The 27,001-nt window shown below is 45.5% G+C and overlaps 1 long non-coding RNA gene across 1 annotated transcript in view; it reads left to right on the top strand.

The window, feature by feature from the left end:
- Nucleotides 1-26,352, top strand: part of LOC139593811 (uncharacterized) — a 31,663-nt gene extending 5,311 nt beyond the window's left edge. Inside the window, exons 2-3 of the long non-coding RNA XR_011680401.1 lie at nucleotides 25,935-26,000; nucleotides 26,119-26,352. This is a non-coding gene — a long non-coding RNA (uncharacterized lncRNA). The remainder of the gene's footprint in view (nucleotides 1-25,934; nucleotides 26,001-26,118) is intronic.
- The last annotated feature ends 649 nt before the right edge of the window (nucleotides 26,353-27,001 follow it).

The raw sequence follows: 27,001 nt of genomic DNA, 5'->3' as shown, positions 1-27,001 counted from the left end.
CTAGCGAGGGCTAGGTGGCATACTGGATACGTTGGAGAGTCACCTCTAAGGACTTCCTTCCACATCCAGCAAGGGCTAGGCTGAATGAAATTATCTCTTTGCAGGCAGCTTTCTGTGTCATTAAAAAAACAAAGCAACCGATGCTTCCAATGAAGACAGCATCAATGTTTTGCTTTCTAACATGCCTCATGGGGGTATCAATTTTTAACCGCATGTAGAAATGGAGTCTCCCCCCACCAGATCAGCGCCTGGGTGTTCTGCGGGGCCGTGTTGGCTCTGTTTCACATTATCAGGGCTCAGCTGCCAAGATTTCCAGTGGTGACGGGTGACTGGGGTGCCTCCACCTCCCAGTGGCCCACACCGGCCAGCTTGGGGTGCAAAGTGGGGGGATTCAGTAAGAGAGGGACATCAGGTCCTGGGCATCAGGGGGTCCTTCCTCAGAGACTTTCACAAGGACTGAAGCATAAAGGCTATACTGGATGTTTAAATGATAGAGGCAGAAATAGCTCAGGGGACAAATTCCTCTTGCCTGAGAACGGACAAAATTAATTTCTTCTGCTAACAGGGAAAAGACAGATGTTTCATCATGAGCAGACAACACAGGTTCCCTTTTGCACCTTCCTGGCCAGAGCAGAGGTCATTGTGTTGCTGGTGGCTCTCTCAAGGACCTGGGTGTGGGGTGAGCAGTTCAGTGCCCCTCGCAGCACCGTGCATGGCCCAGCAACAAGTGGGGCTGTGAGTCTCCTGCCCCACTGGCCATGTGTGCCATGGCCATGGTGCCACATATGTACCTGCTTCCCTGGGGCATTGGAAAAGTGCAGTCTGGCTCTGGGGAGAGGTGCTCCATGACTGGGGATGAGTTGCAAAAGAAGCTTCAATTTCCCTTATCTGTGCAACAGGACTGCTGAGGCTTTTGTGTCTCAGAGGGGACAGGATGAACTTAAAGGACTGTCTTTGTAAGTGGCTGGAGATCTTGTCAAGGTGCTCTGCAAGCTGGAAATATCCATGTGATTCACTCGCTTTCCACCTCCACCTTCCCCCGCTTCATGCTGCCCACATTGTTTTTTTGTTATTAATTGTTTTAGATTCAGACAATGCCTCTCCTTTGGCCTCAGGCAGACACTGGCTGAATCACTAAAACACTTTAACACACATCTGCTGAGGCAGCAAAACTCAGTATCTCCTTCTCTCTTTTTCTGCCTCTCCAGTATCACAGTCAAAAGGTGACTGAGACACAAAGTAGATCTGAAATTGGCTGAAAAGGGAAAGTGCTCCCAGCTGAAGTGCAGAAAACACCTGCATCTAATAAAAACAAATGAGAAACATCATCAATAACCAGGAGAAAAAGTAGTGTAAATAAAGAAAGAGTATAAATTCAGATGGTCTCTGGGAAACTTGAACAGATGCCCTAGCCTGCTGTCTTCTGGAGGTATTGGCTAATTATTTACCTTGTAGTGAAATAAAATACAGGGGCTTGCCTTCTCTCTCTAGCATAGACTCAGGTGCTCTAGAAACCTTGCTGTGCACGTGGGTGCCATGGTGATAGGTGACACAGAAATACAATAGATTGTTGCTGTGGCAGGAGAGGGACATCTCCTAGAAGAAGGAGTTGTCCTAAGAAGGATAGGACAACTCTTTCTGCCTGTGTAAGGTTTTACATGTTCTGAGTACTTGGATAATGATTCAAGGTAGAAAATGTGTTTGGAGTTGACTGAGAATCTTGAAGTCCCTTACAGGGTGTGTTGGGTGGAGGTGGGATGTCCTTTGCCTCTGTGGTCATGTACCTGCTGCTGGCCCCATGAACAGCAGTGAGGAGTACTTTATCTCGAGGAGATGACTCCTGACTGTGACCTCCCTCCGAGCCTGCTCTGTGCACGTTCATTCCTGAACCTTTGCATAGTGCCGGAGGAGCTGGCATGAAAATACCCTCTTGGAGCCCTGCTGATTTCATTTTTTCTTTTTTCATCTTTCAACCACTCTGGATTCCCTTCTGCTCTGTGCATGAGCCAAGATGGATATAGGCTTTTCATCTCTTTTTGTGATGCCATGTGCCTGAAAATGTTCTTGTCTGAATCAGTGTTACCACCAGGAACACACCAAAACCCCTGTCCAGGGACATGTAATTATCATGGAGAGTCTCATGGATGGGTATGAGGCCAGCAGTTGGGATGGAGTTGCAGATGACCCCTGGTCTGTGCTCTCTCCATGCTTTTCACAAGGTCTGTCTTTATGGCATCTTCTGCTGACACCATGGCTGCACCATTGACAGGAGTGGGTACGGATGGTTAGGAGGCTTTCTAGGGATGAGGAAACATAATCCCTATAGCCTGAAGAGTTCTCAGAAATTCTCCTGTCCCTTCTGCTGAGGTGCTGCAGAAGTTTCCAGAAACATCCAAACTATTCTGGGATCTGTGGGTAGCAAGTGCTGGCTGTTACCATTTATAGTCCTTTTAAATAGGGAGAACTCTCCTGCCTGTGACTATCACACCTTGAGCTCCTGCAGAGCTTTTTGCTGGTGGGATGCCTGTGTGCAGCTGCCTTCATTAAATACCCATACTGAGCAGTTGTATTATTCAAAGGACAATTAAGGTCCTCAGCAAATTAATCCAGGCTGCAGCTTAGAGCCTCAGTTTCCCCAATGGGCAAGGAAAATATCCTGTCTCTGTCCCATCCCAGACACATGCATGGAGCCTCATCCCTCAAGGTCTGCAGAGTACTGTAAGATCAGAAATGCATGAAGCATTTCAGGGTCCTGCTGAGACTGGGGACAGCAGGTTCTGTGATGGGTGTGCGGGCTCATGCAAGACTGGGTGGAGATGGTCCCAAACCAGAGAGGCCCTCAAACCCTGCTTGGATACATCCTCTTCTCAGCCACCAGTAACTGGCCTGGATGTGGGCTCGTGATTATATCCCTGAAGTAATTCCCTGGACTTCTCCATACCCCTGCTCTATAATTATTCATAGTTATTTTCTAATGCCTGTCCTACCACTTGTTTTCTTTCTGGCTTTCTTTTTCTTCCGAGTAATGGAAACACATCAATGGCCTTTCTCCAAGAACAGTTATTAAAGCCATCACCCCTGCCTATCCCCCCTCCCCTCGTTTAAAGCCTATCAAGCTCCATTGGATTTGTGGCCAGAGTTTGCATCAAATTACTATTTTAGAGTTGCCAAAATAAGCACAACCAGAAAGTTTGGAAGGGGGGGGGTGGGGAGGGAGAAAGAAGAATAGGGAAAGTTATAATCTTCCCAGATCACTATTAATTACATTTATAATAATTATACTTTTCCAGACGGTTACACTGCTGACAAGTAGGAGGATCAGCTCTTGCAGGACAACCTGTGTGTGTATTTTGGCCTTTGCTTTTTCTCTACAACAAATCCTTTGTGACTTGCAGCTGCTGCTGGGACACCTCTGTCCCCAGTGTGATGGAGAGGACCATGTGCAGGGAGAGTGGATGGCTTCACTCCCTCAATGACAGAGCTTGCTCCCACAAGCAGGTCCCAGCTTGGCTTGCCAATTTGCCACCTCCTCTGAGGCTGAATTTCAGTGCCTTGTTTTGTTAATCCTGATGGTCTGGAGCACAGCAGAGGTGGGGTGCAGAATGCAGGACTGGGGGTAATTGTCTAAAGCTGTTGCTCAAGGCAAAGAAGCATTAAGAGGTGCTTTCTCGTGGCTCTGGACTGAGCTGTGTCTCCTTCTGATCTCCTGGGAGCATGCTCTTGCTCGGGTGGATCTAGTGGATAAACAGAGCAATTTGGAGTAGCTCTCACAAGTTAGACTGTTCCTCATGTGTCAGGGGATATTTATTTATTTATGTAAAGGGGTTTAGCAATTAGGGAAGAGAACAGAGATGTCAAAAGGCACTTGGCTTTTCTCCAACCAGTTCCTTCTTCTGGTGCCTCTTTCTGAGGCCATTGTCCTCCCCAGTCTCCTGCAGTGCTGAAATCCCTGACAAGTGTCTCCCTTGCACTGCAGCTGAGGTTATTCTCTGCTCTTATTGCCTTTGCTTGACATTTCCTGCTTGACACCCCCTCTCCTATCCAGAGGGGTGAGGACCCAAATACTCATCAGAAGCAAAACCTCAAAGGCATTAAACACATTTTTTCATTGACCCAGTTATCTTAATTTTCAGAGCCGTCTTACTTCAGACACATCAAAACTTTGGATCCCACATATTCTCACCTGTAATGTGATACATTTTATGTCTTCTACCAAGTGCCCTTCCTAAAACTGTGTATTACACAGGCCCCTCAGTGAAGAACAGAAACACCCTCTTACTAGTGGGGAAACGTTTTTATACAACATCCACTTTGCCTCCTGCCTGTGAATCCTGATCCTCAAGGGTCAACTAAAATAATACTGACTCTTGAACTAAAATTCATAACTCTCCTGCCTGTGTCAAATCACAGCCTCAGCTAGAGATATTAATTTTATGGTATATTATAGCTTCCCCTGAAATTTACCTGTCCCCCAGGATTCTAAAGGCAATAATTTTCTGTCCATCCGTTCATCCAGAACCAGCAGCTTTTTTACCTCCCCTTTTCCATCTTCCTCCTCTGCTTTCCAGTTGCTGGCTCCCTTAAGATAGACAGGCATGGCCATCACAGCAGAGAGACACAGGTGGTGTTTGTGAGCCAGGGACAGATCTCCCTGGCACTCCTGACAGATGGCTTGCAGCGGTGGTCCCCGTTCTCTCACTTGTGCAGTAATTGCAAAAGTACACAGAGCAAAAGCTGAAGGGCCTCACTGCCAGCCTGCCACCCTTAACTCCCTTACCTCCTTGGTGAGGGGAGGCATTTTCACCCTTTGAGCAACACATCCTTTCCCCTTGTTTTCCCTAGTAAGCATCCTGACTCCCTTTTCTGCCCTGCTTGCTGTCTGGCATTGCTCATGGATACCCCAGCAAGAGTTCCTGCCACCATCTGATGAACAGCCGTGGGACACACTGGTCCATGGGCTTGAGACTGGCCCTAAGGATTGTTTCACCCAATGTTAAAGCAAATAATAAGTGGTATTAAATTAGATGCATAAAAAGTAGTATTAGAGCACATGCCTAAAAAAGACAGTTGAAATTAGAGCAGATGCAGCAATCCAGGAAGGAGTTGAGGGAAAGCAGAGTCTGTGCCCAGCACAGAAATAGTGAGGCCTTCAAGGTTCAAGTATCTCTTGGGCTCCCAGACTCAGAGCACACATCAAAGGCCTGAACTTGGTCCAAGCCATCATTTCTATTCTTTCCCCCCTGCACTCCTCCCTTTTTCTTTTCTTGAGGAGGGAATCTCCACAGCCTCCTGTGAACCAAGTTTCACAACCTGGGGCATGTGTTAGCTTTCTCTGCAGTCTTCCTATTTTTCTTCACAGCTGTGCTAAGAAGCACAGGTAGGCTAAGAGAGAGGGAGAGGGAAAGTCAGGGCCACTTATGCCTTGAATTGGTGCTAACTCCTCAGAAGAGTCACTGTGAGGTTGAGTGAAGCACATGGGTCTCACAGCAGGAGCCAGCACCCTCATGGATCTTTGCTGGTAAACAGCATATGAGCATATGAGTGTTGTGCTTTTGCAGCCTGGGGAAATGCTGTGACTCAACACACTTGTGCCAGTGGGTGACATCTTTGCGTTGGGATGCATGTGTTGGCATCAGGAATTAATTCAGCATTTCCCCTGCATATCAGGCTGACAGGAACTCGCTCAGACCGAAGGCGTGCTCCAGCACACGTGACATCGCGTCTTTGAGGGCTCTTCTTGCAATGGTCCCAGGGAAATGCCAGCCAACTCTGTGCTCTTTGGCAAGAGGACAGTGATGGCAACAGGGCAAGAAAGCACAGCCCTCTTACAAAAGAAAATTCTGGGAGAGCTGCTCCATAGCTGTGGGCTGCACATTCCTCTGAGATCCATGGACCTTTGGTCACCATCCCTCTGTCTGAAGCAAGTCTGGTATAAATGATGCCTTAAGATATTTGCCTTCCTCTAGGGCAGTTAATTTTCACATTTCAGATGGGAACCTGAGATTGAACCAATGAGTGCAAAACGGGCAACAGGTGGTTGAGGACTCAAGTCAAATGTAGACCAGCTTGACAGGGTAGACTCAGAGGACAGTGCCATGAAGAGCAGGCAATTTACAACAGTTAGGAAGAGGAGCAGGGATCTCCCTCTCCTGTCACACAAGGAAGCTGGAGAACCCTTTCTTGGTCACATTTGGAAGGACCACAGTTAACAAGCATTCTGGCAATGATGCCATCTCTGCCAGCATTCATATACCAGAGTGATGGATTTTTCCTCAGGACGAGAACTTTATCTGTGAACAAAAGTTTCTGCGTAAGTTTCGGCCAAAGGAAAAAAATCATTCCTCCCACGTGTCTTCATTTTTATGGCCCATTTGCACTCTTTTTCCGGAGTTTTCAGCAGCCTCTTCAATCTTCCTGCAGAAATCCCTGAGGACAGTCTGATCCAACATAAACTTTACTGTAGCAGCTTTCCCAGGTGACTGGCTCCTGTAGCTATTCTCTGTGCTCTAGCTCTGCTTGAAGTCATTACTTGTTGCCAGATCCTTGATGCTTTTCTGAGGTCTTCCAGTCTGTGAATAGCACATTGCCTGATTTCCCATCTATTTCTTGATGTCCTTGTTGTCTGCCTCTTAAAATCTCATCTTTCCAAAGCATGGCCAGATTTTCAGATCTTGTATGCCACACTCTCTGCTGAAACCTTCCAAAATCCAAACATATTTCAAGTCTAATGGTGGAAGATTTTGGAGATCACAGAGTCGTATAAGACCATCACCTCACCCTCAACTTTACTGACACTCATAGAGTCATAGCACAGTAAAATTGTTGGGGTTGAAAGAGGCATTAAAGGTTATCTCATTCCAACCTCCTGCCATGGGCAGGGATATCTTCCACTAGACCAGGTTGCTCAAAGCCCCGTCCTGGCCTTGAACACTTCCAGGGATGAGGTAGCCACCACTTTTCTGGACAACCTGTTCCAGTGCCTTACCACCCTTGTCGTGAAGAAATGAAAAATACGAATGCAATAGCCTGTCCTTGCAGACTCCATCCCATCTTATACGTTTAAAAGTCCTTATACATTTAAAAGTTGGCTGTCCATTTGAAAGCAGTTGTGGAGCTATTTCGTGGTTGAAGTTAGGTGTGGAAGATCTGAGATGTTCCCAGGTCAGAGAGAGTTTTGGGGGGTGTTGAGAAATCCTGTCCTTTCCAGGGTCAGTTGACCAAGTGGTGACTTCTTCAGTGTTGGCAGTGTTCCTCTAAAACAGTCTGGTTTTTGTGCCTTGGAGTCCACAGCTTTTCCAGCAGGCTTGTGAGCCTTTGGCTGATGGCTGCTCAGCTTCCAGGGCCCAGGCAGGAGCAGGTGGCTGCAGTCACCCTGGCTGCAGCCTGCACGGGATGTCTTAGGCTCAGTCATGCCTGCATCTGTTCCAGCTGATGATGAACCAGAAGGGCCACTTCTGCCTGAAGAGGTTGCTGGAGAGTGGCCTTAGATAAAGTTTGGACTTGGGAATTCTGTTCCTGGAGCTGCCTGGCAACAGTTTTAACCAAGCATGATGTGTGGCTGCTGCGTTACAATCACTAGTCTTTTTCCTCTCTGCCATAACCAGTTTCCATGAGCACTGAAAGGCAAGATCTACCAAAAAACCTCAACAAAACAAACCACCCAAGAAAACCTGTCTGTTGAGGGAAAAGATTAGTTAAGAGACTACATTTCCTGTACATCAAATGTCTGAGGACATACAGGTTTCTCAGTTTCCAGGGCACCGTAAAACCAGACACAGTAGGAAGGAGGAATGAAATTAATGGGAAAAGTGTCGTGGTCTGCTCTCAGCCAGAGCAGTCTCACCAAAAGTGATAGGACTCTGCCAGTGAAGGCATGAGCGGGATTTGACCTTGCATCTGTTAAATGGGGATATTACCAGAGTACCAGATGACACAGCCTAGTTCTCTGAAACCAATTCTGCTAAAGTAGAAAAGATTTGTTAGAAGGCTGCAAGGTCAGGAAAGCAAGATTATTGGTTTAGCAGCCTTCTGCTGTGCTGGGGACCCCAGGCGATGGCAAGCACAGCTCTGCCCAGTGTTTCACATCTTTGCTTTGTCATTTAAAGACTTGTAAAAAGGACAATGAGACATTCTCCTTTCTTTCTCTTCAATATTTGCACAGTTGGAGTAATTCTTACTCTGTACTTTTTTTTTTCCTCCTCAGAAAACAAGTGCTTCAATGCCCTTATTTTCTAAATAAACCGAACATGCCCACACAAGTGCACCCACGAATGTGAGCAGCCCAGGGCGCATGACCACAACAACGAAGCATTTTGTAGCACAGTCTTCATGAATATCCTGTTCAGACCAGCCGAGCCCCCTGTTCATAAACAGCTCTATAGTTCCTATTAACCAGCAGCCCTCCAGTAATGATCCGTTCTGTTCAGCCCTGTACCCTTTGGTGACCTCCCAATAAAAGACCCTACTATTGCTGCGCAGCTTGGCCACAATTAATCAGCGCAGCTCTGGGCTTGCAAATTACTTTCACCCTTGCCAGCCATTACTTTCGAGTGACCCTACAATAACAAATCGAGATCCACTGCTGGCAAAATAGTCAAGCTTGGCTTTTTTTTTTTTTTCCCCCCAAATACCTCAAAACAGCTCTCTAAATAAATTTTTTCCCTATCCATTTCAGAAATTAAAAGGTTTAACCTGAGCACAAAGAAATAGTAATTTGGAAGAAAAGGCAGAGATGACTTTTAATAGGTTAATTGTCCAGTCAGGAAAAAGAAGGAACACTCAGTGTCAGTCTGGAGGATCCAAGTCACAGATCATATCTATGGAACTGCAGAGTGTGTGTCCCCACCCCAGAAGATGAGGATGTAACCCCTCTTGTGCCTGGGCCTGTCTCTTGCCTGAGGTCCCTATCCAAAGGCTTAGGAGATGCTGTGACAGCTGTGCTGGGGAGTGTGCTCACAGTTCCATGCCAGTGCTTGAGCCCCAGCCCTCTTTAGCTTCCTTGTGCAAGTGCAGTCACAAACCTCTGGCTTATGCCCCCTGCACCCTCCCTGCTCTTTCTGGGATGGTTTGCTGGTGGCCAATGCTGTCAATGAGTAACATTTTCCTATAGCTGGTAGTTAATCTCCAGCTCTCTTCTTTATCTGGTTGCCAGTTTTCAGGAAAAGTGTAGAAATGTTGCATCTTGGAGCACCCTGCAGTGCTGTCAGATTGAGTTGAAATGGGCCAGTGGGTTGAAAAGCTACTGTAAAGTCATGGGGACATGGAAGTGCCCATACCCTTAAGCATAAATATGGCTGTGCACTATTCAGTCTGTGGTGTCTGGTGTCACAGCATTGTGGTGGCATTTTCACTGTGTCCTTCATAAGCTTCTGCCAAAGTCAGAGTCTGGAATTTGTCCTGTTTCACCTTGTTTTAGCACCTGGGGTTGAAATGAATTTTAAAAGCAGAGGGAAGCACAAAGAGCTGGCACACAGTGGGGTCCTGGCTCTGATCTCTCCAGAGCCACTGACTCACTCTATGATCTTCGGCAAAGCTGTTGACCTGCTCGTGCTTTGTGCTACACAGCTGGAAAATTGAGTAAAGAAAAAAAAAGCCAATGAGAACTTCACTCAAAAGAGCAGATGCACAAATTTTCTAGATAAACAAATCACCCAAGCCCTGCCACTCCAGTGTCCCCAGTCCTTCTCTCTTCCTTGCATCTTATAGTTAAAGCAACAAGCAGTTTAAAGTTGAAAATCTGGGGCTGTGTTTTCTCACACGTTCTGGATCCTCCTTTAACTGTGAAAATGTTCAAAGTGAAAACTTGACCTGGCAACAGTTTCTGAATGACCTGGCTCTGGCTGTGAAATCCACTTCAGCTTTGCAGGAGCAAATTTTTACAGTCTTCTCTGGTGGAGGAACAAAAAGATTTTTATTATTATTATTATTTTTCTTCAAGAGGAAACTTTATACAGACTGTGTGTTATGTTTTCTCCCAGCACTCAAGGTCAAATCTGTAGTTCTGGTCTCATTGTTCCCCACTCACTTTATATCACCCAAAAAAAATAAACCCCCTTCCCTGCTCTCACTGCAGACACCCCACGGCAGCAGAGGGGAAGGACAGAAGCGCAAGCAAACAAACGTGACATTTCTGCCATTGCAGCCACACACAGTAAAGACACGTCTGGGCAATGTGATCATGTAACTGGAAGTTGCTAATTATAATTGCTACCTCCTAATTCAGAGGAGTAGTGACTCACAGGAACTCTGGGCTACCCGGGCCTCCCAGATCCAAGTTCCTCAGACTACAAGCCACGAAACTGACGATAAAGGCCTCCAGTGGATTAACTTCAAGCTGGAACTCAAAAGTGGTCAAAGACACCACTGGTGAAGATTTGATATCAACTTCTCTCCAGCTTGGTAGTGAGTGTAGGATCAGAAGCTGTGGCTGAATGTCTGTGGCTCAACGGGAGCCAGCTTGATCCTCCTCAAGCACACAGTGCCAGAGGCCCTCTGCTGAACACTGCAGTGATTTTCTACTGGTCATTTTTGCCAGGACACTGTATGCAGCACCAGCCATGCACTGGTTGAAAAAGAACATTTATGTTTGTTGGAAAGGCTTCCCCTGTGCGTGACGGTGGCTCTTTGCATGTGCAGCCAACACGCCTCACACCTCGTCAAGACTCACAAGTGCACACAGCACAGGACATTATTATATATGTGCCTGCACACTCTCACAAAGCTGAGCCTTAGGTGACAACTAATTCTGAATGATGTGCTAAAAAACCTAACAAGTATACAATAAGGACTAATCCTAACCTGAAAAAACACTTCTTTTTATCTCCTGGCATGGTCCCTGGACAGGAAAGCCTAGTCTGTAACACTGACTTTCCCCACAGTCATAGACAAGTGTTAGCTTCAACTTCTTAGTCTTAGACACTAGGCATGATAAACATGCCTTTTTACTTGGCCAGCTCATACCTCTGTTTCTGAAGCTTGGCCTGGGGAATAGCATGTCTCATTCCCGTAAGGATTCTCGAGGTGACTACCACAGGATGGAGGAGGGAAGAGAATTTATTTATAAGCCAAGCTGAACTGACTTGTGCCAGGCAGACTTTGGAGTATGGTCCTTGATCTTTTAGTCACAAGGATATATATGGCCTGCATTTCCAGAATTGTAAATGAGACACCACATCATCAGGGTTGAGAGAGTAACACACTGAGGAAATGGAGTCAGGCCAAGGACATATTACAGTATTATCTTATTATTCCTTCACACTCTCTTTCAATCAAACTGTGTTCCCTGTCCAGCATTTTACACATGATTATAGACTCTCTGGGGGCAGAGACCATCTCCTTGCTGCATTTGTGCAACCACTGAAACAATGCGGTCATGTTCTTGATGAGGAAGAATTTCTGCATGCCAGGGATGCTGATGATGCCAGGATGCTCACGGGAAGGGCAAAGGAGCACTCGCCTGCTGAGATGCTATTCCACAGCACAGTTAAAGGTCTGTTTGCTTGTCTCACTTGTTCCAAGTCGGCAGGGGCTTGGTCATGGCCATCTAAGGAATATGTGCGTGAGATATTGCAACCAGACAGTTCATTCCTCTCCTCACAGAGGTGTTTCCACATTGGAAAATGCCTCACTTGCACAGGAATTACCCCTGCCACCAGAAATAACTAAACATGTAACTAAAATGTAAGGTCTAAGGAATATTGTCAGAAGTTTCTTTAAGGTAATTTTTATTAGGTGTTGGATGTCCTAGTTGAGGGTTATTTTCCCCCTTAAAGGCTAAGGAAAGAATCACACCATCAGCTCAGCCCTCCCATAAACTGCCGGCAGACCACGTTCTCAAGGGAAATGGGGGGACTGGGATGAGCCCTGCTAGATTACAGAGTGTGACCAGATGTGCTGAGGAGTTTGTGAATCCTGTTCTTTGCTACAGGGTTAACGTGCATGAGGAGACTGCTCATCCTGTAGCTGTTCCTCCTGTGGAGCTGGAGCGTGATGTTGCTTTGAAATCATCTCCTCCTCCCATCTCCACTGCTGTGGGAGGCACTGCTCCATCACTGTGACACTGATGGCTTTTGGGGCACTCTCTTTGCTCTCCCCACACTTCCAAGAAAGCTTTTCTAGTGCAGTGTCCGCTCTTGGCATTCTGCCCATTTAGATGGTGTCCTTCAGGTTTTCCTGCTGCCCGCTGTTTGCCCCATCTCTGTGGCCGAGGCTAGCTCAGCCACAGAGGCTGAGTGGGGGAAGGAGGGAAGCAGAGCAGTGAGACAGAAGTTGTAGTGGCTTGGAAAGGCTGTTCAAAGGCATCCAGAAGGGATCTGTGTGCACCATTCTGGCCCATGCTCTACAGCCACAGGCAGGCAGTGATGGAGAAAGTGCCTGTATGGAGGCATAAGCTGCTCTGTGCTGAACTTTTCCTGTACATCATCCCCAGCAGGGCAGGGTGGTGCCTGCATGTTATGTACCTCTGAGAAGGGGGTCATAAAAATGGCTAATTATGCTCTGGCTGGTGTCACATGCTGAGCTTATTCACTTGCTGTACTCAGGGACTTGACAGAGCCAGTGAGTTGGTAGGAGGAACATAGCCATCCCTACTCTAAATCCACTTCCATCCTTGTCCTGGGGATTGGAGACTTGGGTCACATTTCTGTACATTCTGCTTAGCCCTGCTGCCTGGTGTGAATAGGACAAGATCCTTGAAGAGTGATGGGTGTGTTTGCACCGCTACAGATCACCCTGCAGGCCATGTAAATTGAGGTATTCCTGAAAACCTCATCCACCATCAGTTCTGCCTGGTTACTTTTTACAAAACCCTCTGAAATCAAAGAGGAAGGAGTCAGGCAGCCCCTGCCCATGACAAGCCCCAGTGACCAGATGAAAAGGAACAATCCCTAATTAGCAGCCAGTGCAGAGCCATCTGTGCTTATACATGATCTGCTAGATATGGGCCACTTGAGGAGAGGAGAGCCTGGTGTCAGCTTCTTGTGAAACCTACTGTGATGGCAGCACAGCAGGATAAACTTTTGGGATGCTTATGGGAGGGTGAGAGTGGACAGTGTCATGTGAGTGATATCATGTCCAGCAAAACAGCTGGGAAAGGACACAGTGGGGAAATTTAGAAGGTGTATTGGTGGAGATATGTAATATTTGCTAAGCTGAGACCTGAGGAGCTGTCACAGTTGTTGCATCACAGGTGACAAGGATGGGAGAGAGGAGAATGGGAAGTCCATTGAAACTATAGAAGACAGTAACTTGCAGGGTTTTATCCAGGAGGGAGCAGGTGGGGTAATCTCCATTGAGAAAAGTCTCACAGTTCATTGCATCTCTTTTCCTTCCCCTGGAGGAAGGAAAACATGCTTGAAGAGGTCTTCTGTTTTGGAGAGAGTTGGGCATTTCACCTGCTTTATCTAAACCAGTCCACATTTTGCAGGGTCTCAACCTGCAGCAACATTTCCACATCACTAATCACAATTTTGTTTTGGTTTTTGTTGTTGTTGCACAGATCTGAACTTCCCAGAGGGAGCAATAAATGACAAAGAGGTGAGGTTTACACTGCATCCAGATGTGCCTGGTAGACAGTCGTGCCGTGTGTTATGTTTCTGCCTTGCATTATATCTCAGGTTTTGACCCCAGGAGCAGAGCTCCTCAGCAAGCACTTAGTCACACTTAGACAGAGGGCCAAAGAGAGGGAGCAGCAGCCTTGGAAAATGGTGCTTTGCCCAACAATTGCTGGCTGATTTTCATGAGACAGCCCGAGATTTTGATACTTTTTGTTTCCAGTGTCTCTCTGGAGTTTTGGCCTATTGCAGCCATTTGCAATCACTGATTTTGGTGCTGGCTCCAGGTCTTCCTTCCAGCAGTCAGATTCCCTCATGCCTGAGGTCGTGCTCAAGCCCAAGTGATAATACCACATTCACATGTTTTTCAAAGGCTGGGTCAAGCTATAGAGGTGACTGAACCTAGGAACAAATGTCCTGTTGTGCACAGAAACAGTGTGGAGCTGATTTTTGATACACCCACTTAGTGCAGCCGGGGTGCTGGCAGGCTGTCCGTGCTGGGTTGGTGCTTTATGGGACTGCAGCAGGGAAGCTGTGGGATGTTGGGTTCTCTTGCTGAGAGCACTGTTTGTGATTAAAGCCCGTAAAGTGACCGCAGGTTGTCACCTCTCTTTGGCATGAGATACACAACTAGCCAGGAAAAGGTAGTAACTGCTGACTTTGCCATTTTGCTAGTCTGTTTGCAGTCTTCCAGCTGGTTTTGAGCTCTCATAGTCATGTTGTTCTCTAAGCTGAGCTGTATTAATTGTCTCAAGAGACCCAGCATCAACTGCTTTATTGTAGTTCAAACTTGTGACGAGTAATTCGTTTTCTCTTGCTGTAATTGCTGGTAGTAAAACATTATTTCCACTCATCAGAAGGTCACAGGGCAAGATGCAAGCAGTCTTTGTAGCAGTTGTGGCAACCCATCAGAGAAGAACATAGTATTTGAGATTCAAGTGCCCCTGGACTTGGGGGTGCTAAATCCAGCACATGATAACAAAGAAAGATGAGAGTTGACATCTCTCTAGCAAAGACTTTTGAGGAAATGGGCTATGGATCCTAGCTGAGGCAGTTTTGAATAGATTTCTAGCTGTAGAGGGGTCAGCTCCCCCCAGACTGTCAGTTCTCTTTTTGTGTCCCACCTGATGTCCATTTCCTGTTGGATTTCTCTGCTGTGCTTAGGTTTGGTGGGTTCCCTTAATCATGTGGAGCTGAGTGATTAAGCTGCATGTTCATGTGGTTTGTAGTTTTTAAGCTGCAAGATTTGTAAGCTATTATAAACAGAAAGGCCCAGCCAAATCTTGCTGCCTGACGGAGCTATCAGCATCTCTAGATGTGTAGGAGAGGCCATCCTTCCCTCGTGTTTATTTGTAACACAAGGGAAAAAAGGGAAGCAGAGCAAAGCCTAGTACCACATAATTTACTGAAGAGTGACAGCTAATTTGCATTTTAGCTAAGACATCCAGCAGCAAAATGCAATTGCTTTCACACACACACACACACACACACACACACACACACACACACACTCTGGGATTCCTACTACATGATCTTGGACACATGGATTTGATGGACAATGAGTTTTGCTGAAGCCCATTACAAATAAGGAAGAAATGTGACGAGGCTGCAAGGAAGTGTTGAGTGTTTGTGTGAGAAGGTTTGCATTACTAAAGACTAACAGGTATCCTCATGTGAGCTCAGTATCCCTCCACTGAGAGGTCTGTCTGTGCCTCTCCTGTGAGGTGGCCAGTTGAACAGTTCTGTAGGTGGGTGCTGAGAGATGGACAGGAGGGAGCTTTCTGAGAAAAAGTCTTCAGATGGAAGGACTTGACTGTGAGATGAAGGATCAGGCGGTTGGGACTGTGTTCATTTTACTCAGATGTCCTTACTTAGATATTCTCCACTTGCTGGTCATTTTAAATCTCCCAAGTCAAACGTGAAGGTTTTAAAATTTGTTTTTCCATACTGTCTAGAGAAGCCAGTGTAGTACTTTCCACTTTTTATTTTTTTGAGGACAAAAAGATATCCTGACAGGGAGACCTATTTTTGGTGTGTTATCAGATAAATATGACAGTGGAATCTCTATGTTGCATTATCCATTTTAGTCTCTGCTGCAAGGAGCAGAGTCTGATCTGAATGTGCTCCTGCCAGATCAGGGGTCTCAGTGCCTCTGGTTGCCGGTAGCCAGTGTGACACCCAGCCATTACTCGTGACAGATCCTTGGGCTGAGGTTCAGGCTCAAAATCCTTCTGCTGGAAAAGCGCCCTGCATCTCACTCCAAAGAGCAATGTTTTATTTTCCTCACCATCAGCTAACTCAAAAAAAAATCCTCATATTTTGTTCCTCTGGGCTCTTTTGAGTGCTGGTTGTGCAGCTCTGTGCCACCTCTCTGACATTTGCCCAGCAGGGACACAGCCTGCCTTTCCTTCCCACATCTGAAAGCCGAGCCCTGCTCCTTCTCTTTCACTCGTTAATGTGGAGCAAAGTCAGGACTCACAGAGCTCTTGCAGGGCCAGAGTGTCTCCTTTCAGCTGCCATTCCCAGGGGCCGTGTGTGTCCAGGGTGTCTGTCCTGGCTGGAGGTGGAGGCACACCCTGCTGAAGATGCGATAGGACCAACCGACCGCACCTGGGACCGTAACTCGTCACAGTTGGATGGGTTCCTGCTTTCAGACCAGCCTGCTCCAGCCAGCTACACACATCCTCCAGGCAATTTTAATGTTCCTGGAAAGTCCTCCCAAAAACAATCACATCATCCAGATCAGCTGAACATGTGGCCCACTGAACAGCTGCCAAAATCAAATCCATTCGCCTTTGAGAGGTGCTAGGGGAATTGCAGAGACCAAAAGGCATCACGTTAAGCTCAGAGAGTGAGACACGCTGTCTTTGGACAAGTTTCTCGATGAGTCTGCCCTTGGCAGAAGCCACTGGGCCCGTTTGGAGAGGAGCACTGCTCTGTGGTGCAGGCAAGTGCCTTGGGCAGCTCCTCTGCCTGCTGGTTTTTACTTCTGTCTTCAGTTTTAGTACTGAGCCACTCAGAGAAATGTGGGCCACTCAAGTCCAGTCTCCCCAGAAGAGCACAAGCTCTGCTGAGACCACCCAGTGGTGGGGCTGGGTGTGATGGAGCCCCTCTCCTGCTGGGTTTGGTTACCAGAGCCCGTCTCATCCTCGTTCTGCTAATACAGTGCCGAGAACAATGGGACCTCAGTCCCTGCTTTGGGTCTTGAAGTAATGAATAACAGCATCTTCAGCTGAGGCAGTCAAGCCATATTTGGGGAGGATGCACTCTTGTCTTCCAGGAAATGAGTCTGTGGAGCAGGTTAGCCCCTGTCAGCACACTGGTTGTGAAACCTGTGTGACAGTAACTTGTTGAAGACCTTCACCCTCCCTCTGCACTACACCCCCTGCATTGCCCTTGACACTTGTGAGAGGTTTTTTAATAACCAAGAAAATCAGTGACCCTCAAGGATATTTTGGAGGATGTGACATTCTTACCTACTAATGAACAAAAATCCTAAACCCAGGGTTTTCCCTAGTTGCTTTTCCAGTCAGACTTTTCCTTCCTGGTTCCTGGGAAATGTGCTTTATGTTGCCATTGAAATCTTAAAAGAAATGAAAAACTGTGCCCTTGCAAAGAACTTATCTGATAACAATCTTCTCCCATCACTGGTTTATCAGACTTACAAGCCAAAGGAATGTTAGCAAAGGGGAGAAGGGACAAGATGTCAAATCTCCCCCTGCCAACCTTCCTTTCCACCTAACATCTGCCAACACAGGGCTGGATGCAGAAAAAATAAAGGCTACGCCTGCCAGATGGCTGATGGATAATGGTACCATTGTAAAAATTGGCCAGAGCAGCTCAGACAGCAGCCCTACCACCCTTCACAGCGTGGGACAAGGGCTCAGATGGCTGTCATTCACCTCCAGCCATAAAGTGGGATCTCCCCTCCAAGACCCGAAAGATCTCATCCTGCCAGGTGCAAAGCTCTCTGCAGTCTCCTGATATAAGTAGGAGGGCTCCTTGGCACCACCCTGGAACATGTATTAATGTTTTGGATTTGTTTTTGTGGATATTTCAGGAAAGGGATGGCTCTGAGCTGCTGGGGAAGCTGTTGCAGAGAGAGGGTGCTGAGATATCTTCTGTAGGACTTTCTCTGGGGCTGTCAGCCCTGATACATTCTTAGCTTTCTTATTTCTTTCCATCTCTTCTGCTCATTTGTGCTTTCTTGGATTGCTGTCACAGAGGAAGGTTTTTATATTCATTGAATTTATACCTCAGTGACTCAGCACTGGGCTCAACCAGAAACTCAGTTGCCCCGAGGAGATATGGATGGAAGAAACGATCGTGTATGTAAGTATTTGTTGGCAGGGGACAAGTTCTTCCCTAGCCTCAGCTATTCACACACTTTTGATTTAGGAAAGCCTGAAGAAAGCTTTCCTACTTCCTCCTGAGTGGTGCCAAGGAGAAGCAGGAGCAGACGTCATGCTCCAACATGCTGAGCCGTCTCCTTCCTTCACGCTCCGTGCCTTTCCTCCTGGTGCACTGGAGGGGACTCAGGGAACAGCACTCCTGGCCAGTTTGCTCAGTGCCTTTCCTCCTGGTGCACTGAAGGGGAGCTCAGGGAACAGCACTCCTGGCCAGTTTGCGACTTCCAAATGCGTCAGCTGATCGCTATCTTGTCTCAAATACCTGTCTGGTACAGACCATGTGTGGAGTATTAACTCTGCAAAAGAGGGGCTGGAGCACTGGAGCAGGATGGACAAGGAGCTGAACTTTAACTCTTTCACTGCACAGGCCCCTGCTCACTGGTCACAGGTACCATATGAGAGTGGTACTGGTGCAGGGGGATGCAGAGCTATCCATGAGGATGCAGGAGGACAGAGGAAGGCACCTGTGAGGTGCACACCAAATGGGGCTGGGAGGGCCATGTCAGAATCAGACAAAGTAGGCAGTTCCTCCTGTGGCATGTAGTTGATCTGTCAGATGGACACGGATGGAGATGAGCTTCCAGGGAACTCTGGATGAGTTAATGAAGAAGAAATTCCCTAGAGATTAATAAATTTGCAGAGGATAACACGTTTGGATAACATGGGGGAAACAGCATATTCACTTATCCTGTTCTTACTTTCTCCAGGTTGCTGGGCCAGATGTGTTCAGACCCAGCCCAGCTGCCAAGTGTTCTCATACAATCTTCTAGCTCATTGGCAGCTGCCTTAAGCTGAACAATGCCTGGGGTAGGCCACAGACCTTAAGTATGCCCTTCTTGGAACTGCCATGATTGCTCATGGAGAATACCGAATATTTCCCTCTTGGCTGCCATTAACAGAATGAGGGGGAGAAATGTTGCTCAGTGATAAGCCAAGATGTCCACAAAACATTGTTTCTTAAACACACTGGGGGAACACAGCTAACCATGAGAGCTAAATGCTCTCCCTTGGTTCCTCATGTGCAAAGTGTGTACAGTTAAAGGCTGTTTCCTGCTACAGGCTACATGGCATGCTGTGACTGCACAGCCTCAGTACCTTTTTAGTAGTTTGCTCCCACCAGACTAGATGTGTCCATTGTCCAGACAGCTGTGTCTAATCCAGAGCCTCCTGCTTCACAGTAGGTGTGGAGCAAGACCCAAATGAGTAAGTTACCCTGGCTCATTTATTGGACCTGTCACTGCCATGCAGAGGCACCACTGGGATTGCCAAAGGTACAGGGAGAACAGTGGGGACACAGCAGGGATTTTAGGTGTTGGGTGATGGCAAATGTGACCTGCACCAGGCAAGGGTCAGGAGCCCCTCATCTGGGATATTATTGGAGTGGCAGCTAGAAGAGACTGCTGGCAGTCTCTCCAGGCATACCCTGGTTCTTAGCTCAGAACTTAGTGCTAAAATAATCTCCTTTTAGTACTTTCAGGCATTTCTGAGCACCTTTCTCCTGTTCCAGGATCCTGCTCAAGTTTAAACTCTCTTTTCACTTGGAAATAAAGAGGCCAAAGCCCATGTCTAGTGCACCCTGAGAGAGAAAATTGTTTCTGCTGCCACAGAAGATCTTTGTATTCTTGTTCTGGAGGAAACCCACAAAGTTGAACCTTATGCAACATATTTGGCAAACGAGGCTGTGGCAGGGTTGTGGCTTTGTGACCAGATGAAGTGACACAGGATGGGAAAGTCCCCAGAACTCAACCAGAGTGGAAAAGGGACAGATGTAGAAAGGGGAGAAGACTGCTCTTGTGGTGACTTGAAACAGCAAGATCTATCAACACAGTGATAGGCTGGCAAAATCCCTCGGCTGTCCCATAAGTGTCTGGTACAGCTTTACCAGAGAGAAAAGGACCCAGAAGATTAAAAAACAGGATAAAATGAAGGAGGTCACCCAGTGAGTGGTCTGGTTAATGTTATATTGGAGGGCAGTCTCAAGATTTGGTTTATGTCCTCTAGATTTAAACTGTCTAGTGTTTAGGCATTTGCTATAGCACTCTATATAGATCGCAGTTTAGGCACTGGGGAAAAATGTGTGCCTCTAAGGAATATCCCAGCCTGTCCCAAAGATGGAGGCTATTCCTGCTTGAAAATGTCTACCTTTCTTCATGAACAGAATAATCTAGACAGGTATTGAATTTAAGCATCTAATTTACAAATGGCAAAAGTTGGTGGGATGAACATCAGTGTAGATAAGAATGAGCCCTTTCAGCCTTCTCCATCTGATTCATTACATAAATATTCTTCTGTACTCCATTAAAGAAGATAAAAAAGTTGTTTTCCACCATGTGAGTAACAGTAAGTACTTGAAAAGACTTCAGAAGACACCAAGGCCTTTGTGCTGTATTGTTGACAAAAGAATTACCAATGTGGACTTTTTCTTCATTCATTTGCAGCTAACAGAAGACGAAACAGTTTTCCAAGAATTCTGGTTTTAATGTAAATGTGTCAGTATTTTTTTTGGAGATGACAAAGCCTTTTATGAAACTAGAATTTTTAAAGGCAGCTTCAATATACAAATATCTCACCACAAATGGCTTTTGTATAAGTTCTACAGCAAATATCAGTTTCTTCTGAATAAAACCCTCATTTTCTCTGGAAATGTTCATGTCAGTGATGGGGATCACTGTGGGGTCTGGAGCAACTGAGGGCTGTTAGTTTGCTTAATGTAGCACAGCTAGAGAGAACTTTATTCTTTGTCTAAAAGGCTCTTGAGGGAAGGACAGAGAGGCATCCCCAGCATACATGGACTGGATCCAATGTCACAGGGATTGAATTCAGCTGAGGAATAACACTCTCTACTTTGAACTAACTATGGCTCTAAGAATGAAGGTAGGATGAGTGAGTTGATGAGATTGGATATCACAACAGCTGCTTTGCTCTCCACAGAGCCTCACTGCCTTGAACGGGGCAGTCCTGTCCTCTCGCAGTTCTTCACACTGGGGAATTGACTCAGGAACTTACTGAGGCAGGGTGCCAAAATTTAAACCTTATGAGTAATCCAAGGTGTTCGCATGAAGATGTGACAAGAGCAGCTTGCATATTTCAAGCTAAACATGTGCTGCAGAAAGAGGTGAAAATCCCTCATTCTAGGAGTGTGATGAGGGCATTAGGTACATTTCAGTCATAGTTTTATATTCCTTTCTTGTACTTTATTTGACAGTGATCTAAATCAGAGGGTTTTTTTCTAAGTGTTTTCTATGAGGAAATCCTTCCATGTTTCAGCTCTAGATCTTTCTTGTTTGTGTTATACATCTTCTGAGAGCTGGTGATTCAAACTATGAGGTCAGGGAGAGAGGCTGTGTACACAATGGCATTTTAGCACTTTCAGTTATGTTTTCTAGCCTCTTCCTAAGAGTGATGTAGTCTCTGTTGGACACCAAGACCTTGAGGTTACAAGGGAATTTGGCACAAGACTCAGGGAACAACTCTCTGAATTTCCCTTTAGAGGTGTTCTTTTCTCAGCACACCTCATTTCTGTCTCAATGAGAAGCCAGTTTGCTTTCACCAAGGTCTGCTGAACTTTTTACAGTTTCCTTAGGGATTTACATATATAATATACAAAAAATATGACTATAGCTAGGACAGGAGGTGGTACAGAACAACACTACTTATGTATTTCTGGTGTGGAAAGAAGGATGCTCTGTCAATCTCAAACCACAAAAGGGATTCAGGAAGAAGAATGCAATTTCTTTTCTCAGTAACTCAGCCAGACAAGCAAGGCTAATGAGCGTTTTCCTACTAAATGCAGACTGGAATCCTTCACTGTTGCAGACTGATGTGGTCTTCACTTAAGCCCTCAGTCCTTGGGGTGCCATCAGACAGAGGCAGGGTGTTCTCTTCCTAGCACTTCATGAAAAAGTAGGACAGGTAAAGGAGTATTTTATCATGTTCACTGCTCCTCATGGCACCTGGTCACTGTTTTACCGTCTCCATTTCAGGTTAGCCAAAGGAATTCAAGAAGACTGATTCTTCAGCTAGGATACTCAAACACTTTTAGGCCTCACACAGGAAGAATCTCCTGTGACTTTCCGACAGATGTGGATGCCTGAAGATCAAACTTGGAATCTCACAGTAAAAAAAGGAAGCTCCTAATTATGTCCTGCTCCAGGGCATTCTGGTTTCAAAGAGGTCCATTGCTCAGTGCAGGATGGAGTAGCACTCTGGAGGTATGGAACGGCCTCTTTTTCCCACTTGGTGTTTGCAGGGATACATGCACCTCTCAGAAACACAGTGTTCAGAATCAGGCAGATGAAGTGGTGGTGTCTCTGGTGAGCTGTGGCATGGTATCATCAGGGACAGAAGATCCTGATGAAGAATATTTTAAATGCAATCAATCTCTATGACTTAAGACAAAAAGCATCATTCACACTCACACACATCCAACTGACAGGGCCTGCCAATACCCACACAAGAGCCCATCCAGATGGATCCTTTTGCAACGACTGCAAACATACTAAGAAGAAAAGAATTTCAGTTCTTCTGTTAGCCTGAAAACACATGAGCTTTTAGAGGAATTATTAGTATTCTGAACATATGGCAACTCCCTGCATTGCCTGGGGAAGCTCTTGGCTTTCCAGTAGAAAAGCTGTTAAACCAGTAATGGGGGACTGGGTGTATCAAGTGTTTATGAGTCTCCCATCTGTAGGCCAGACAGAAACATCTCACCCTGAGTGTTTTGCAGTATCATCAACCCATCTGCAGAACTGTCTGTTTGACCCCGGGTATGTGATGGACTTGGCAAGAAGCAAGGAAGAAACAGAGGTGGTGGGGGGGAGTGAGAGGTGAAGAAAGGAAGATGGGTGCAAGAGGAAAAGATCTAAGGTGAGGAATATAAATAAGCCTGTTCAAATATCATAGAAGTGACATCATGACATTTCTTCACCCAAGTCCTTCACCCTCAAACTCATAAACTAATTAGAGAAGTGTATTTTACAATTCCCTCACCATACTACATTAAAATCCATTTTTTCAGCTGGTCTGGCTAAAGAAGAGGACTCCAATCACATGTTTGCAGGGGAAAGTGTTAGTGCATGGGATGGTCAGCTATGATCTGGAGGGACACAGTTTTCACTGGTGAAGGAAATAAACAGCAAAGTAATTTTGGTTTTATGTTTTTAAATTTTCTTCTTTTTGGCTTTGGGCAGTGTTGGACTTCCCACCCTCTGCAAGGCTGTCAGCCTGAACCATGTGGACATCTGGCATGTAAACAAATTACAGCCCAGGCAAATACTGTCTTGTAGTTAAGTTTGTCAGTCTCTCCATTTTGTTTGTGCTTTCTTTCTTCCTTTCTTCCTTGCTTTCTTGCTGTCTTGCCTTCTTTCCTGTTGCTGCAGCACCTGTCTTTGTAATAAATTAGTGCTCCAGCCGCCTTCAATTCATTCCAGAGGGAAAGAGCTGGAAGGTTACAGTGTGATGACACCCCCAAGGCTAACAGCTAGGCTCATAAAACATGTTATCAATAAAGCATTTCAGTTTTTATGATGGAAACCAATCTCTCACAGTCAGCCATGGGGTCTTAACTACAATTTCATTTCTATTAAAATGGCACTGACCATGACAGTATACGGTCAATATATTCTCAAGACACTTTATATATATATATATATAATATATATTATATATATAAAAAGTATATATTCTCAACATGCTTCCCAACATGCTTTAAGTGGCAGGGATGTTTACAACAGCTTGTGAAATCACTGACAGCTGTAAATACCACACAGCCATCCTCACTCTTTTCTGATTACTGAAACAATGATTCTGGGAGGGAGAGAGAAGTAGATCCAATGGATTTCAGAAGTTATACAGCAGGAGGAGGACAGCTCAGAGTCCTCCTTCAGCTTTTATTTTGTTCTACGGTTTATGTGTGAGACACAATTCTTAAAAAAAAGAGAAGTGATGTGGGCAAAGGCCTCCTTTTATTGAACTGTAGCATCAGTGGTAACACTAGTGCCTTTTAGAGGCCATTTCCAGGAAAGAGGGAATCACTTGTAGCTGTTTCCCAGCCTGATCTGCCTTTCTTATTCCTTAAAAGACATTTCCCAGCCTTACCTTTTGCACAGAATGGATCTTCTGTCTTTGAAAGTGAGACAGAGAATAAGTGCATTACGTTTAAAATGGATGGGTTTATTTATACAAATTGGCATTCATGAAGTTCTTTCCTAAGTTAACATTAGACTATTCAATAAACTTCATAAGCAAAACAATAACCCTTATAAAGAGAAGGGACAGAAAAAATGTATAGAGATACTGAGCAGTGAGAACTGTGAAATGTAACTATCAGGATTTCAGAGATCTAACAAGTGCTGAGACTGCCTTCCATGTCATAAAGAAGCAAGCTTTGAAGATAGATTTCAAGGAGGATAACGCCACCAATTTGTATTTTCATCATGGACTCCTTAAATGTATGTGGGAGCAAAATATGAAAGGAGATGGCTGAAAATGTGAAAAAGCTTTATACAGCAGTTGATCCTCTTTCATAATTTATTTATTAAAAAAAAAAATTAAATTATTTGAGGCCATGGTTGCTGCCAGGCTCACTGCTGGCCCTCCCATGTGCCCAGTGCACCCTGGCAGTCTTGTCTTGGCTGTGAATTCCAGCTGAGCTGGGGAATTTTAAGAACTGAACAGTATGCATAAGGCAACCAGGAGAAATGTGGATTCATGTTGGCCTTCCAGATCTTCAAAGTACTGCATGGGCTGAGGTTGATGCTGGTGACTAATTTGGAAGTAAATCTGATTCATTGCTGACAGGGTTTCTGTCTGGAACCAAGGAAAGTTGATGAAATGTGAGTTTTTGACTGATTGTTAATGGAAGAGGTAGAATAGGTGATAGAGATACTTCAGGATCTTGGGATGACTTGTTAAGAGATCAGGAGTGCAACTAGTGTTCTTGATCCTTCTACTTGGAGGCAATGATGAGGAAAGAAACTGGAAGAGCCCAGCAGATCAATATCTGGCTCTGAGCCTGGTGTCACCAGCAGCATTTTGGTTTTTTTGATAGTGGGTCAGTTTACATGACATCAGGCCTGCTGGCAGCACCCAAGGTACACCTGTCTCAAAGGGGTAGAAGGATCTTTGCACAGAAGTTAGCAAGGATCTAAAAGTCTTTTCTAACTGAAATGATTCTATGATTCTGTGATCTAATCCAAAGAGGGTAAGTAAGACTTGCCCAGATCTGCCTTTTCTTCAAAACTGCCACTTTTATGTATTGCAACAGCAGAAGAGCTAACTTTTGGTCATGGAGAGTGAACTTAATTTGCTTCTTTTTGCTGAGGTTTCAAGATGAAGTCTCACTTCCAGTGGGTGGAGTGGTGATACATATATATTGCATCTACTACATCCAAGCAGAGAAACTCCATTTCCAGGGCTGTCAACTGAACCTTCTTCACACTATGGAGAGCACTTAATAAATGCAAAAAAAAAAAAAAAAAAAAAAAAAAGTGAAATGTGATCTTGCTGGAATAGGGAGGCATCCAAAAGGACTGTGCTTTGGGTTGTACAGCCTTCACAAGGAGTCAGAACAAATATCCAGACTTCAATGTGAGACCAAACAGAGTTGTTCAGTCCCTATGGAGATGAGATGTAGAACTGGAGAATGTAAACAGATGTGGAGACATTTTGATGCATTTTTGAAAAGACAAATGACTTTCATGCTGCTATATTTTAGAGTTCACTCTATCTCCTTATCAAAAATATGATGCAAAAAGCAATAGTCACTTCATTTCCATTTCTCAATCTGTCTGGAGAGCAAAAGGCACAGTCATCTTGTAGATGAGTTAACAACGGTGTCTAACAACTGTTGGGAAAGGCTTGGAGAGATTAAGACACCAAAGAAAAGGGAAAGAACTATCAAGAAAGTAAGAGTCTGAAGGAAAGCACCATGATAGATCGAGATCTTGAAATAGTGTGTGTTTATATATTATTGCAGGTGGGTTGATTAGCACATGAGAGATTCCAGCACAGCCTCATCCATCTGGAAAAGAGAATGCAAATGGTGAGTATCCAACTAACCCCATATGGATATAAACATTCCATTGAAACAAGAATCTATAGGATACAAAAAAAGGTGGAATTTCAGCATAATAATCTCATGACCCTTTTTTTTTTTCCAGAGGAGATTCACTCCATGGAAAGGGCAAGGATCACTAAAAGGCTGGAATATTCTCAGCATCCTTGGAGCTGACTTCTGTGGGTGAACAGAGGGTGCCAACAGCCAAGAGTGTCTTTGCAGCTATGGGTGTGATGGGAGGGCCCCTTGTTCAAGGATATCTCAACCAGTTTCAAGTAACCAGTGTGGTCTGTTCAGGTCAATATTATGGACAGCAATAAACAAGAGGACACTGTGTCTCATCAGTCTCATGGATATAACTTTCTGCTTACAGCTGTATTTGGCAAAGGCCTGTAGGTGGTTATGGACTTTGAGTCAGTGGCTGGGCTTGGATGGAAGCCCTCTGGCTTGCAGTCCTGCACTCTAACCATCTAATCTCTCAGCCCAGAGGAAATTGCGGTGTCCCTTTGGGCCCTTGGTAAGACACCACAGCTTTGTTTGTTGAGTGCTTAGCTTTTGATGGGGATATTTGAAGGTTTCACAGATGGCAGTCTGTGATTCTCTGCCCTTTTTCTACCTGGAGGCTGCCAAAGGATGGCAGCAAAGAGGCAGGCGTTAGAGGGACATTGGGATATGAGAAGAGGGGGTATGCGCAGAAGATTTGCTTTTTCTGTGAAAGAAAGCCATACTATCTTGGAAAACAAATTATCTGGAATACAATATTTTCTATAGTTTGGTGCTGCTAAAAAATGCTGCACTGGCATCTCTGCAACACGATAGCCCAAAGCAAGAACATGGTTTGTTATTACATGTGTGGCCAGGAGGATTCGTGGTGGTGGAGGAGACGTCCTCAGCTATGGCTGAGTATTTAGTTTCCATGTCCCTTCTGTCCTAGGATAGCAGTCAGCAATAATTACTTTAGTGGTTTCTACCCTGCAATTCATAAC

This window comes from Agelaius tricolor, unplaced genomic scaffold, assembly GCF_023055355.1.
Source record: "Agelaius tricolor isolate 1412-34295 unplaced genomic scaffold, bAgeTri1.0.p SCAF_10, whole genome shotgun sequence".
Lineage (NCBI taxonomy): Eukaryota > Metazoa > Chordata > Aves > Passeriformes > Icteridae > Agelaius > Agelaius tricolor.
This window is presented reverse-complemented; position numbering and strand designations above follow the sequence as displayed.